The sequence below is a fragment of the Rhipicephalus microplus genome, chromosome 10 (assembly GCF_043290135.1).
Source record: "Rhipicephalus microplus isolate Deutch F79 chromosome 10, USDA_Rmic, whole genome shotgun sequence".
Taxonomy (NCBI): domain Eukaryota; kingdom Metazoa; phylum Arthropoda; class Arachnida; order Ixodida; family Ixodidae; genus Rhipicephalus; species Rhipicephalus microplus.
This window is the reverse complement of record NC_134709.1, coordinates 43,346,200-43,360,996: the sequence shown is the minus strand read 5'-3', so window position 1 is coordinate 43,360,996 and position 14,797 is coordinate 43,346,200. Positions and strand designations below refer to the sequence as shown.

Genomic DNA, 14,797 nt, shown 5'->3' with positions numbered 1-14,797 from the left:
GGCGTCATTCGTATCACCAGTTAATATCAAGAATTTTGCGGGCCAATATTACGACATGATAATTAGGAAAGCAGTAGTGCAAGCCTCTTGAAATGCCCCGCCACGGTGGTCTAGTGGCTAAGGTACTCGGCCGCTGACCCGCAGGTCGCGAGTTCAAATCGCGGCTGCGGTGGCTGCATTTCCGATGGAGGCGGAAATGTTGTAGGCCTGTGTGCTCAGATTTGGGTGCACCGTTAAAGAACCCCAGGTGGCCGAAATTTCCGGAGCCCTCCACTACACCGTCTCTCGTAATCATATGGCGGTTTGGGGACGTTAAACCCCACAAATCAATCAATCAATCAGGGCCGCAGCCGGTATCAAACCCGCGACCTCCGGGTCAGAATCCGAGCACCGCAGCTACTGAACAAACGGGACGTAATGCTGCAGTTACGGTGTATACATCTGTCGTCTCTACATCCCGGAGCAGTACGAACGCGAATACACCCGAATTACGATGCGTTGTGTGTAGTCTATAGAGGCAGTCGGGAACATTCGGCCAGCGAGGCGACGTCAGAAACACACTCACTCCATTCCTATGTCACTTCCTATAAAAAATAACTAACATGAAAGTCCTGACTTTAAATAGTTTTAGACAGGAAGAAAGATAACGCATATTGCGCTCCCAACTAAGCAACTCCGTGACTTACTGCGTCTGTCGCTGAACAACCTCAACGCAGATATTCGTAATTAAGTTGGCTAAGAATGTTTAGCACCAAAAGCCACATTGAGAAAGTCTTGTTTTGTTTTGTTTTAAGTGTGAATACACTTTATAAGCGACCCCAAACCATCCACCGCCGTCGGCGGCGTCCGCAGTCTTCTCTCTATATTTAAAAGAAAGAGGACTTGGCGGGCCGCAGCGCGACGCTCTACCGAATAAGCCATGGACGCGACGCTGATATCGGTGTCAGTAACGCGCCTTATACCCCCTCCCCCTTCGCTCGTTCCTCCGCCTCCTCGCTCGCTGCAGCTGCGCGCGCACCCCTCTCTCTCGCGCGCCCGCCTTCTCTCTCAGTCTCCCGTCGAGAGCGGGTCGTGAGGGGGAGTAAAGTTAAAATCCGTTGTCATTCGCCAGTGAGTTAACGTAAACTCCCCCGTGTGATCAAATTGCGATTCCCAGGAACCATTACACCATAAAGGCCCTATAGTGTGATTAATAAATATAATAGTGCGAATTAATAAATACTCCTCATAGCATCACCCCGTGTATTCGCACTTAACCACGTTCACCCTCGGGGAAATGCTTCGGAGTTTTTTTTTTTTCTTGTAACTTAGGTTTTCAAGCTACAACATTGTGGAATAGGTGCTTAAATTCATCATGCACTGCATTCCAGTTGCGGATACACTATGTTGTCAATTTACCAAACTTTTTTTTTTTTGCTTGCAAAGCAACCCTCCTCCGATTCTGCCCCCGCTACAAGTGGCGGCTTCGTGCAACTCGGCCCCCTACCGGGAGAACTAGAACTTCAAAAGAGTCGACTGTTGGGCGAATACGTGCTGTGGCGTAGAAACCACCGTGAGAGCGCTGCTAAACACGAGCACGCGTGTCCTCGTCTGTTCCTTCTGGTGTCTCGTGTTTTTCTTGTGCCTCGTGTTTAATTGTGCTCTTACAATGGTTTCTCTGACAGAAGATTTCCCAGCCTACCGCTATGCTACACGGTGTCTCGTAGAGATGACTATCGAGGAAAAACGGCAGCCGGGAATAACCAGAAAGGCTCTGCACGTCCGCATAGTGACAAAAGCGCTCTGTTTGTCAATACCAACCGACACGAGCGTTGCAGACGTGCTGTCGTTCCCACAGGTGCCTGCGCAATGCCAGTTAAGAAATTCGTACATACGGTGACATAGGGTTTCCCTCTCGGTAATGTAGTGCTCAGCTCTACGGTATTTTCGGTAGCCGTGTGGCGGGTTCGCCACGGCACTTAATGCTTTCGTGTATCTGAACAGACCTTAGTAGAAACGCACTTACAGCGAAACAAAACAAAAACAGAAAAAGAATACGAACAAAACGGCACTCACACATTCAACTACCTCCGTCACTTTCATTTTTTTTTTTAACAATCGTTGGTTGCTAACATGTTAAAACCACGATATAAGTGACGCCGTAGTGTAGGGCTCCGGAAATTTCGTCTACCGGGGGTTCTTTAATACGTGTACCTAAACCTGTAAGTACGGGGGCCTCAAACATTTGCACCTTATTCGAAAATGCGGCCGCCATGGCCGGGATTCGATCCCACGACCTTCGGGTCGGCGGTCGAGCCCCACAGGCACCAGACCTCCTAGCCAGGTACCTTATTTTATTATTATTTTTTAAGGTGCAGGATGCCGACACTCCCGTTCTTGTTCAAGAAGAAAAATAAATCGATGTGGTAGTTAATATAAGATCTGTTCTTGCGTATACTATATAGCAGCAGTATGTGGACCTTCTCACGTGCAAACAAAAATTGTTATCGGCAGTAAAGCCACACCATCGTTCGGTAAGCCGCTTTTCTAATAGCAGTACAGATACATTAAGGACGGTAATGAGCTGCCCGCGGAGGCGAGCAGGTTGCAGCGTCGTAACTCAGCTCCTTGCTATAATCAGCTATATCTCATTCCACGGCTTCGGTAATGGGATGCTTCAATAACAGCGCACCAGAACCGGGAAAGTGACACCATGCAGAAAGAAAAAAAATATTTGAGTTGTATTTTAGTTGTACATTCGTTAGCCTTTTGCAACACTGAAAATGCACACACACACACGCACACACACGTACACGCGCACACACACGCACACACACACACACGCACGCACACACACACACACACACACACACGCACACACACGCACACACACGTACACGCGCACACACGCGCACACACACACACACACACGCACGCACGCACGCACACACACACGCACACACACACACGCGCACACACACACACGCACACGCACGCACACACACGTACACGCGCACACACGCACACACACACACACGCACGCACACACACGCGCGCACACACACACGCGCGCGCACACACGTACACGCGCACACACGCACACACACGCACACGCACGCACGCACACACACACGCGCACACACACACACACGCACACACACGTACACGCGCACACACGCACACACACACACACGTACACACACACACACACACACACACACACGCGCGCGCACACGCACACACACACGCACACACACACACGCGCACACACACACACGCACACGCACGCACACACACGTACACGCGCACACACGCACACACACACACACGCACGCACACACACGCGCGCACACACGTACACGCGCGCGCACACACGTACACGCGCGCGCACACACGTACACGCGCACACACGCACACACACGCACACGCACGCACGCACACACACACGCGCACACACACACACACGCACACACACGTACACGCGCACACACGCACACACACACACACGTACACACACACACACACACACACACACACACACACACACACACACGCGCGCGCGCACACGCGCGCGCTTATAATGAGACACTCTGCAAGCCTGCAAAAGAAACTAAAGGCGTGATGCCACCTTAAGATGTTTTCACAGACTCGCTGCAACGTCGTAGGTATTGATGGCGTCAACTAAGCCACAACACGTCAGGGTAGTCGCGTGTTTTTCCGAAGACATCGGCAAATCTGATGCCGGTGTTACACGCGCACTTTTAATCGCCATCAGGGCCAATCCTGATCGGATATTTTGATTGCGATCGACAAATGTCGCAGCTACAGGGTCACAACTAATCCGTGCGGAGCTTGGCGCAGGCACGAGTGATATCGCGATACGGGAACCAGACCGGGACACGCGTTCCGATCACGATCGTCTTGATCCCGATCGGACCCCATCGCGATCAAATGCGACCGTGTGACCTGATGTGGATGGAGCATATACTCTCCGGATCGACACTGAACGCAATCGCAAAATGGCCACGTGACAACGGCATGGGCCAATATCACATAGGGAGGGGGGAAGTGGTTATGTTGTAAGAAGGAAAAGAAAAGAAAAGTGAGCCCCGTATAGCTGTCTGCTTCAGGGAGCGACATCCAACAGTAGCTCACAAGGGATGGGGGTGAGGAGGGATTAAAAGGATAGGAATAAAGGTGTAGAGAGAGAGAGAGAGAGAGACAAAGAGAGATGACGTAAGCGTGAGAGCGACGACATATCGAGAAGATAGGAGAGATAGGAAAGATAGAAACACGGTCACAGGAGTCCGACGACGGGGCACCACTTGCGAGAGCTTTTGTCGGCGTCAGGAAATGGCGTAGAGCAAGTCCAGTCGGTCAAACCTACACTGTCGTCGGAGGTCGGCGTCAGGAGATGACGTAGAACGAGCCCAGTCGGCCAGAGCCACGCTGACGTCGGCGATCGCGAGGGCACAACCGGTCGGCCCGGAATCCAGCGAGCGAGTCCCCAATACCACATGCGCGCTACAACAGGAGGAGGAGGAATAAACTTTATTATAAGAAACCAGCAGGCTTAGGTGGCCGGGCCAAGCCTCCCATGAGGTGTGGCAGCTTGGGCTAGTTGGTATGGCATGGCGATAGTTATAGCGCGAGAACAAAACGACGACACAGAGACAAGAAGGACACGAAAGACACGAGCGCTCGTGTCTTTCGTGTCCTTTTTGTCTCTGTGTCTTCGTTTTGTTCTCGCGCTATAACTATCGTCATCCCATGAGGGTACGTCAAGGGGTTGCCTCGACGCCACCTCACAGGCGTGCTGGGTACCCGGCACAGTACAGACACAGTAACGCCACGACCCCTTTATCGAAGCTCCATGAGGCTCTGCGGAGCCCCGCTCTTCGCGACCAAATCTGGACGCTGCCACAGAAGTCCCGAAATTTTATATGCAGCGTACTTTAACGGAACGCACCGAACGATGTTCATTGGAGGCGAAAGTGCCGTGGCCCATGTGCTCAGGTTTGGGTGCACGTTAAAGAACCCCACCCCAGATGGTCGAAATTTCCGGAGCTCTCCACTACGGCATCTCTCATAATCATATGGCGGTTTTGATTGATTGACATGTCGGGTTTACCGTCCAAAAACCACCCTATGATTATGAGAGACGCCATGGTAGTTTTGGGACGTTGAACCCCACGTATCAATCAATCAATCAATCAATCAATCAATCAAATTCGTTCATCTACAAGAACAACCGCGTAAACGTGCACCTCTCTTCTGGGACACCCGCATTCGACGCGGATTGAAATACGGAGTGGTTAAGCAGTAGATAGTAGCAACGTATACGTGAACAATGCTAGTGGGAAAAGTCAAGAAAATACATATACGCAACTGGAGTCACTACGAAAGCGGGTGATCGTACAAAACATAAAAAACTCGAATTAAGAAATAGAAAAACAAAATTTAGTTGCCTGAGCACTAGTGGCGCCAAGCCTGGAGGAAGGGCGCAGTTGGGAGGCCTCTTTTGTCTCTCCTCGGTTTGCTTTCGTTCAACCATTCTTTCTTTCAATTACTCTTTTCTCTTCATACCTGTCGTCTTTGTGTTTCTCTGTTCATTTAATTTTTTTTTCTTTCCCTACCCACGTTTTTTATCTTTCTTTCGCGTCTCTATCTCTCTATCCTCTTTCTATCTTTATCTTTCTGTCTATGTACTTCTACCTCGCTCTTTGATTATTTTCCTTTCTGCCCCGCCGCGGTGGTCTAGTGGCTAAGGTACTCGGCTGCTGACCCGCAGGGCGCGGGTTCGAATCCCGGCTGCGGCGGCTGCATTTCCGATGGAGGCGGAAATGTTGTAGGCCCGTGTGCTCAGATTTAGGTCACGTTAAAGAACCCCAGGTGGTCTAAATTTCCGGAGCCCTCCACTACGGCGTCTCTCATAATCATATAGTGGTTTTGGGACGTTAAACCCCACAAATCAATCAATCAATCAATTTTCCTTTCTTTCCGTGGTATCGAAGGGAACGGGCAGCTCGCGCGCATCGAGCCACGATGCTGGATCCTGGCGGTCAAGGGACGCCACGCCCGATTGTCGTACGCTCAAAAGCTGGCTGCCCAAGCGCTATGCTGCAGCAGTTTGCTGAACCTCGCTGACATGTGCTATAGCGTAGGACAGAATAAAGCAACTTAAAGAAAAAAACACCTATGTGATCACAGATTCAAATAAAAGATCGTGCCAGATAGATCGTTTTAAATGAAAGCGTTCTTCCAATTCTCGTTTGGTTTGAATATGTTTGTGCAATTTTGTTATTTGTGATGGCTTGAACTAGCGTCTTATTGGCGGCTCTTTGCTATAAGACACCTGACCCACTGCAAGTGCTTCTTATCGCTTCTCGGCCTCTTTAGCTAAAACCATGCATTGTTTTTCCTGTTGAGGATAGAGGGACGGCCTAGTGCTCTCGCATAGTTGAGTACGAAGTAATCGAAATCGTTCAACTTTTTTCTAAACAACTGTTCTTGCCAGCTTAAAATCTGATATGGCCTGCAGTGGGCCTCGGATACAAGTTGAAAATTTTTGTACTTCGGTGCTCGTGGGAGCTTGCTCCGCGTGCACCACGGGTCGTCCTGACATTGCACTGCAGTCAAGTTCGGCCCAATCCCCCCTAAGGGGGGACATATCATCAAATCAAAAGAAAGTTCGTGCGGATGTTCATATCTACTAGGAAACATTGTCTTGTTTGATCCAGGTGGCGCGCACATCCGCTCATGCATGCGTTCAGCGTTCTTCCTCGTAATGTTTGGCCGCGTTTGCCCGATTCTTCACTTCAGCTGTCTGTCTGGTCGCGTTGCTGCTTTCGACACATAATCTTCCCTTGTTCCTCCGTCGTGAGCGCGTTGTGCTGTCTGGCCATGGCCTCCGAGATGGCGGGCGCGCGGAACCCGTCACTTGCTCGCCATATCGAAGTCCTTTGGTCTCGACCATAGAGTGTCATAAGTAACCTAGAGGGAACTCTGGCGCTTGTCTATAGGAGCTGCAACGCACTGCGTTTCAGCGAGCTCGGCAATGATGGGTAGTTCATACACGCATTTGTCTAATTCTCGTGCTTACGGCTTCGGTTGGCTCCGCGTGGCTCTTGAATATGCTTTGTTACAAAACAAAAATTGGCAGCATATCCACGGGGTGAATGATGGAGAGTGGGGCGCAGCATCCGTCCGTCCATTCGTTCTTGCTTCCGTTCGTCCATGCGTCCGTCTGTGTGACCGTCCGTGCGTCCATCCGCCCGTCTGTGAGTGCGTCTGTTCGTGCGTCTGCACGTCCATCCGTGCGTCCGTCCTGCGTCCGTCCATGCGTCCATCCGTCCGTGCAGCCAGCCATCCGCGCGTCCGTCCATGCATCTGTCTGTGTGTCCGTTCGTCCATCTAGTCAACACTCCAAGTACCACCATCTCGCATCTTTTCATCTTATACTCCGCATATAAAACACCGCCATCCAACGGACATTCCAAGGACTAAACGAGAGGTGGCACACGCACACTTTCTTACGGCTTGCGCTTCGTGTCTACTTTTCACCTTTAACCACCTCGAGTTCATGGTATATACTAGTAGACTGTATTCATGGCACTGCGGCCCCACGCTCGCTAAACCTCTGTAAAACAAAGGAGGTTACGCTTACGCCCAGCGAGTAAAACGTAGCAACCTTTTCTTCTCAGATAGTGCTCAATGTACATGTCAATGGCTGCTAATGGCGAATGACAGACAGGAGAATTCGGCTTCTAGTTAACGCGCACACTGCGAATTTTAAATGCGAAGCATTCTTTAGCGAACTACGGCGACTTTGAGCTTATCTATCTATCTATCTATCTATCTATCTATCTATCTATCTATCTATCTATCTATCTATCTATCTATCTATCTATCTATCTATCTATCTATTTAGCCGCATACGACTTTTAGCTCTCCTGGCAGTTTCTATAATGGTATCGATACTAAACTTGGTATGGCATAACATGACTGTATGGAGAACATATATGACTAGTCATAACATGATCTTATGACACGTATTTCATGAATGTTATGATTTATATTTCATGGCCTTGCAGCTCTTGCGGTGGTTTCGTTCACATTGCATGTTGCAAAACTGGTATGGTATGTCATGATTGCATGCCGAGCACAAGCGACGGACCCTAATATAAAAGCATGACATGCGTGTCATGTAACAACAAGACTACATGCCACGCTCATGATGCGCTCGCGGCCGTTTCACTACCGTCACATATACGAAATTCGGTATTACGGACGTGAATGAATGACGAAGGCATGATACTGGTGCAAACATGATAATCAGGACATGCGTGTTATGTAACAGCATGACTACATGCCACGCTCATGGTGCGCTCGCGGCCGTTTCGCTAGCGTCACACATACCAAATTCGGTATTACGGGACGTGAATGAATGACGAAGGCATGATACCGGTGCAAACATGAAAATCAGGACATGCGTGTCATGTAACAGCATGACTGCATGCCACGCTCATGATGCGCTCGCGGCCGTTTCACTAGCGTCACATATACCAAATTCGGTATTACGGGACGTGAATCAATGACGAAGGCATGATACTGGTGCAAACATGATAATCAGGACATGCGTGTCATGTAACAACATGACTACATGCCACGCTCATGATGCACTCGCGGCCGTTCCACTAGCGTCACACATACCAAATTCAGTATTACGGGACGTGAATCAATGACGAAGGCATGATACTGGTGCAAACATGATAATCAGGACATGCGTGTCATGTAACAACATGACTACATGCCACGCTCATGATGCACTCGTGGCCGTTTCACTAGCGTCACATATACCAAATTCGGTATTACGGGACGTGAATGAATGACGAAGGCATGATACTGGTGCAAATATGATAATCAGGACATGCGTGTCACGTAACAACATTAATACATGCCACGCTCATGATGCGCTCGCGGCTGTTTCACTAGCGTCACATGTACCAATTCGGTATTACGGTACGTGAATAGATGACGAAGGTATGATATGGTGCAAACATGATAATCATGACATGCGTGTCATGTAACAAGATGACTACATGCCACGCTCATGATGCACTCGTGGCCGTTTCACTAGCGTCACATATACCAAATTCGGTATTACGGGACGTGAATCAATGACGAAGGCATGATACTGGTGCAAACATGATAATCAGGACATGCGTGTCATGTAACAACATGACTACATGCCACGCTCATGATGCGCTCGCGGCTGTTTCACTAGCGTCACATGTACCAATTCGGTATTACGGTACGTGAATAGATGACGAAGGTATGATATGGTGCAAACATGATAATCATGACATGCGTGTCATGTAACAAGATGACTACATGCCACGCTCGTGATGCACTCGTGGCCGTTTCACTAGCGTCACATATACCAAATTCGGTATTACGGTACACAAAAACATGATGAAGGTATGATACTGGTGCAAATATGATAATCAGGACATGCGTGTCACGTAACAACATTAATACATGCCACGCTCATGATGCGCTCGCGGCTGTTTCACTAGCGTCACATATACCAAATTCAGTATTACGGGACGTGAATCAATGACGAAGGCATGATACTGGTGCAAACATGATAATCAGGACATGCGTGTCATGTAACAACATGACTACATGCCACGCTCATGATGCACTCGTGGCCGTTTCACTAGCGTCACATATACCAAATTCGGTATTACGGGACGTGAATCAATGACGAAGGCATGATACTGGTGCAAACATGATAATCAGGACATGCGTGTCATGTAACAACATGACTACATGCCACGCTCATGATGCGCTCGCGGCTGTTTCACTAGCGTCACATGTACCAATTCGGTATTACGGTACGTGAATAGATGACGAAGGTATGATATGGTGCAAACATGATAATCATGACATGCGTGTCATGTAACAAGATGACTACATGCCACGCTCATGATGCACTCGTGGCCGTTTCACTAGCGTCACATATACCAAATTCGGTATTACGGTACACAAAAACATGATGAAGGTATGATACTGGTGCAAACATGATAATCATGACATGCGTGTCATGTAACAACATGACTACATGCCACGCTCATTATGCGCTCGCGGCCGTTTCACTAGCGCCACATATACCAAATTCGGTATTACGGGACGTGAATGAATGACGAAGGCATGATACTGGTGCAAACATGATAATCAGGACATGCGTGTCATGTAACAACATGACTACATGCCACGCTCATGATGCGCTCGCGGCCGTTTCACAAGCGTCACATATACCAAATTCGGTATTACGGGACGTGAATGGATGACGAATGCATGATACTGGTGCAAACATGATAATCAGGACATGCGTGTCATGTAACAACATGACTACATGCCACGCTCATGATGCGCTCGCGGCCGTTTCGCTAGCGTCTCATGTACCAAATGTGGTATTACGGTAAGTGAATGAATGACGAAGGCATGATACTGGTGCAAACACGATAATCAGGACATGCGTGCCATGTAACAACATGACTACATGCCACGCTCATGATGCACTCGTGGCCGTTTCACTAGCGTCACATATACCAAATTCGGTATTACGGGGCGTGAATGAATGACGAAGGCATGATACAGGTGCAAACATGATAATCAGGACATGCGTGTCATGTAACAACATGACTACATGCCACGCTCATGATGCACTTGTGGCCGTTTCACTAGCGTCACATATACCAAATTCGGTATTACGGGACGTGAATGAATGACGAAGGCATGATACTGGTGCAAACATGATAATCAGGACATGCGTGTCATGTAACAGCATGACTACATGCCACGCTCATGATGCGCTCGCGGCCGTTTCGCTAGCGTCTCATGTACCAAATGTGGTATTACGGTACGTGAATGGATGACGAAGGTATGATACTGGTGCAAAGATGATAAAGATAAGATGCTTGTCATGTAACAATATGACTACATGCTTCGCTCATGATGCGCTCGCGGCTGTTTCGCTAGCGTCGCATATACCAAATTTGGTATTATGGTACGTGAATGGAAGACAAAGGTATGTGACTGGTGCAAACATGATAATCATGAGATGCGTCTCATGTAACAACATGACTACATGTCACACTCATGATGCGCTGGCGGCTGTTTCGCTAGCTTCACATATGCCAAGTTTTGTACCACGTGACGTCAATGGATGGCGAAGGTATGTGATGGTGCAAAGATGATAATCATGAGATATGTGTCATGTGAGAACATGACTATATACCATAGTCAAGACGCTAATACATTTCGACGTGACGTCGTGCGCGTGCTCACCGGCGTTCATTTCGTCACTTCACGCCGGCGTTGCCACGCTAGGCGCCGGTCTTGTCATATACACGCAGGTGCGCGCCGCGCTGCGTTGCTTTGACGCATGCGCGTTTAAGCGCGTCCAGCATCCCTCCATCACGGAAAGAGGCAGACGCAGTGCTGTCTGGGTAACGCATCGGCGCGAAATGCAGCATGTCGCATTTCGCGCCAGTTGCCATCGGGACGCGCCGATGGACGCTGGTCGCGCCTGGCGTCAGACTATAGAGTGCTCGTGTTTTGCTAACGTAGCGTCGCTGTGCCCAGCGTGCGCGCGCGTCCGCGCTCCACTGGAGTATATTGAGCCCTTCACGATGAGCTCGCGGCCATTTTGATAACTCCACAATATACTAAAATTGGTGTTACGTGACGTCAATGAACGACGAACGTATAAGACTGGTGCAAAACATGATACTGCTGACAAGCGTTTCATTAAAGAAAACGACAACATGCCACGCTCATAGCGTGCATCGCGGCCGTTTGGCTGACTCCACATATACTAAATTTGGCATCACGTGACGCGAACAGGTGGTGAAGGTAAACGACACATCCAAACACGATAATCATGACACGTAAGTCATGTACGGCATCATTTACCTCCAGCTCGTAACATTGTACTGATTTTAGAGTGACGTTTCAACCTTACTCATTCATGCTTCGCATATCATCGATCCCCACTGTACGTGGGATCTGCCAATTTTTTTTTTTATTGTTCAACAACGCACAGGAGAAATCTCCCACCGGCACCACCTTGCAGGTCAAAGCGTAAGACATGTTACGCACTGCTACGAGGGACGAACGTGTGCCGCTTTAAAGAGCTTCGCCCCTAAAATAAGAGAAAATGTTCAGCATACTTCCCTATGTACACCTTTCGGGCTTGCCATTTCAAATCGGGTCACGAACTTCAAAAGGGTTCGTTCTTTTGTTATGATCTGCCTCCCTGACATGGCGCCGCTTGGTCGTGAGACGGTTGCGCGAAACAGCGCTCCCAGCGGTGAACCTCAAGCGACAACGTCACACAAGCCGTACTTAAAATTTTGCTGCGCAGCCGCCTTCCCTCATAAAACCCTTTGAACTTACCCAAAAAATGTTAGGATCTCTGCCCACGTATTCGCACTGATTTTGAACTTACCCGGCCGATTGACAGTCTACGAAGGGTGTTCTGCCATGGGCCTAGAATCTTTTTCAACTTGGAGTTGAAAGATATTCTAGGCCCATGGCAGAACACCCCCAGTGCGTTAGACTCTGCAAAAGCGCTACTGACATTCTTACGGGGCACAGGCTTGAACGAAATGTTGTAAATAGTGCAGTGCGTTTGAGTGACTTTATGTGTTATGTGACTATTATGTGTATATGTAATTGTACGTGTTGTGTGTTTATCATTGTATATATGTATCATTGTCAGCACCCGGCAACTGGAGTAGCCTGTCAAGTGGAAAACTAGGCAAACCTCTCCAGCTCCCCATTAAGATAATTCTCTCTCTCTCTCTCTCTCTCTCTATGAAGGGATGTTTACAGTGACAACAGCTTAAAAAAGGTACCATCTTGCTAGGAAGCGCAGCCACTATTACAAAGAACACACAACACAAGCGCTTCTGTTGTGTGCTCTTTGTAATAGTGGCTGCGCTTCCTAGCAAGATGGATCCTTACCAACAGGCCCGATACCATTGTTTATTAAAAAAGGTAGTTAGTTATCCACATACGTCTTGTTCGTTCGAGTGCCACGGACAAAAACCAAGCGACTGAACTCCGTGTTCAAGTGCGTTCGCCGTGGTACCGCCATGACACCGTTTCCACAAACTGTGGCCTGCCTGGTGGCGCCGTAGGCTCATCACTGCAACGGACTACAGAGTTAATTTCCGCGTTGAACTCAACGTCTTCGTGCTGCGCTATGTGCTATAACACACAGAAAGAGACAGACGAGGACAGGCACCTGTCCTCGTCTGTTTCTTTCTGTGTGTTGTGTTTGGTTGCGCTCTCAGGATGGTTTTTACGTCCAAACCGCCATCTCGCCCAACAGTCAACTCTTTTGAAGCTACAACCCGAGTCCTTCAACGCTTCAAAACGGTATCAAAGAACTCTGGCTACAACGTACTTAGCCCTTGGCAAACAGAACACAAATGCATCATCAATAACACGCACTATTCTTATTTTATATGCACAAGTACATCTCAGCATATCCACCCCTCACCCCTTAATTTGTATACGGCGAGCGGTTGTGTTCTGGACTGCCGTATATTCACTCACATACAACTGGCACAAATTAACACTGGCTGACCGCAATGGCCGCCACCGTAGCTCAGTGGCAGAGCATCGGACGCGTTATTCGAAGGTCGCGGGTTCGGATCCAGCCGGTGGGATGTCATCTTTTCGTCCACTTTTTTTTCTTCGCATTTACATTACAGTTACTTTCAACAACGTCCGCTATACTTTACCGAGCATTATTTTTCGTTAGTTCTCATTATTATTGCGTCTAACTCGTTGCCGTTCTCGGCTGCTGGCCCCTCATTGGCCATAACTTCATTTCTGATGTAGGCGGTTGTACAAACAGCTCAGCTACTAGCTACATCTATATCTTCTGCAGCAAAAAAAAAAAACTCAGAAAAAAAGGAAAGAAAAAGGAATGAATGGTTACTATAAAGTGAAAAGAAACCAAATAACAAACTGAAACAAATAGAGTGAAAAAAACATAAAAACGGAAAGTTCTGCGTTTATTCTGCCACAATGGGATAGCGGTAAATGGGGTCGACTAATGGCCCGATTGTCACGGGATTGAACCCCGGCCACAGCGCTAGCACTTCGTTAGAGGCGGTGTTCTCGAAGCCCGCGTATTCAGATTTAGGTGCCCATTAAGGAACCCGAGATAGCCAAAATTTTCCGCAGTCATCCGTCCCTTGTGATCATATCGCGGTTTCGAAGCGTGAAGTCCCAAGAATTATTACGGATCAATTAGCAACCTTACACAATTACATTAAAGAATATGAGAAACGGACACAACTGCTTTTACCGTCACTTGGTATAAAACATGGGAGTGGGGGGGGGGGCTATTCACGTGACGTCATCACGCACCATTTTAATGTACAGCTCTCTGCTTCCAGCTGTTCTGAAGATAAGCAGATTAGGATAAGAAAGCGTGCCTTTATCTGTGCTTTATGTACTACAAAATTGCTCCCACTGTGACGTCAGTGAGTACTCCCTATAGACACTTATACTCTTACAAACTTGGGGCCCCATACCTGTCAAGCATCCACCACCGTACGGCACACGTGATCTACACCACATGCTCTAGCTGTTTTTCGGTTGCTATCAGGTTTGTTTGTTTTTTTTTTTTTTTTGCCGGGGCCTTGTAAGCGATCGTTGCAGTTTGTGCCGGCGTACCTGAGGTAACAGCGGCAAGAGCCTTATCTCGCTGCGGCCCGTACAACACCACGGG

General features: G+C 48.5%; 1 protein-coding gene and 1 pseudogene across 2 annotated transcripts in view; one reads left to right on the top strand and one right to left on the bottom strand.

Annotated features, from left to right (window-relative positions):
* LOC119180887 (uncharacterized) overlaps positions 1-14,797 on the bottom strand; it is a 459,598-nt gene that overhangs the window by 305,099 nt on the left and 139,702 nt on the right. The window lies entirely within an intron of this gene.
* On the top strand, positions 6,460-6,634 carry LOC119181943 (U2 spliceosomal RNA; annotated as a pseudogene).